Source organism: Aplysia californica, unplaced genomic scaffold (assembly GCF_000002075.1).
Source record: "Aplysia californica isolate F4 #8 unplaced genomic scaffold, AplCal3.0 scaffold00065, whole genome shotgun sequence".
Lineage (NCBI taxonomy): Eukaryota > Metazoa > Mollusca > Gastropoda > Aplysiida > Aplysiidae > Aplysia > Aplysia californica.
The window spans coordinates 1,246,056-1,247,589 of NW_004797335.1; positions in this window are offsets into that span (position 1 = coordinate 1,246,056).

Below are 1,534 nucleotides of genomic sequence, written 5' to 3' on the forward strand. Positions count from 1 at the left end.
AACTGTTTGTCTGTCTGTGTGTCTGTATGTGTGTGTGGTGCGTGCGTGAGTGAATATGTGTTTGCATGAGTATGTAACACTATCTACCTTTAAAATTGATTTGTAAATCCATAATATGTATCATGTTAAGCGCATAGAGCATTGCATAAGTGGATATGCGCTATATAAATGCAATGCATTATTATTATTATTAACGAGTTAAACAAATGACGTGTTTATTATCACCAGTGCTGGGGCGAAATTATTTTTAAAAAAATAAATAAATAGCTTTTGTCTAGCGCATGTCCCCACTCGAAAGCAGGCTCTATGCGCTTTACATAATATCATTACCCCAGCAGACCACTGTAGAACACTCAGAAACATTCTCAGCTTCCCGGGAAGCATACAGTGCAAGCAGCTAGTTAATGTGCTTGCTCAAACACTAACAAAGTGACAAGATCTTTCATTGTCTATAGCTGGGTACCCATTCTCACTTGGGTGAAATGGGGAAAATTCGTGTAACGTGCCTTTCCCAAGGACACAACGTCGGGCCCGCGGCTTGAACCCCTGAACCCACAACCTCATGACTCGAGTCCAGTAGCTTAACCACTAGGTCACCGACGCCACAAAAACCCCATCTATGCTCATCAAAACACAGTAATAAAACATACAACTAAAACGGCAACAGCTAAGCAATGTTTAAGACCGTTTTCCTTCTCTTGTTTGTTTTCGAGGTTTTGAAAAAATACGGTTGGCTTCAAACAATGAACAATTTAATGGAACCTAAATTGTTTTTTGCGCTACCTAAAGCGCTTTTGTGGACCCCGGCCAAAATTCACTCCCGCAATATCGTTTCAAACTGTTCCAAGAATGTTGTCCGCGAAAGAGTAAGTTCCTTAGTTTTTATATGGGCCAATAAATATTTCAAGGGTAAATGTTTACCCACAGTCAGAGTAGCGAATACATTCGGCCTCTGATGGCAATGTATCGGTGGCAATTCTGGCTGTTCAGAAGTGTTACACTTGCACGATGATATAGCACATTTAGAGAGGGGATTAGGGGTATGTTGTGGTGTTCACTTCTTATTCAATAGGTCCCGGGTTCGAAACCTGACAGCGACGGAAAATTTTCTTCTCTGAAATTTTCTCCTCTCACATCCTTTCCTGCTCTCTAATCGTGTTCTGTCATTTGCTTTCATCTCCACGTTTTGCACACCCCTCCCTCCCCCTCTACTGCTACTCCTGGCTCCTTCTAACTGCTGTCTTTCAGCCACGCCACTGATATTAAGGCTGGTAAGATAGAATGCCTAGACTTTACGGATAAGGGTGAAAAAACCTCGTAGGGCCCCTGTGCAAATTGCGCACATTAAAGATCCCATGGTGGTCCTAAAATCGATAAGAGTAGGCTTCGGCCGCTACCCGGTCAAATTCAAAATATATTCGTACCAAACTGAAAATGCTTAATGTGTCTCGAGTACTCATATGACCTTTTGCAATTGCGAGCGCTGTAAAACACCTACCCAAAAAAAGGAGGACATTAAGAGGAACATGTGGGG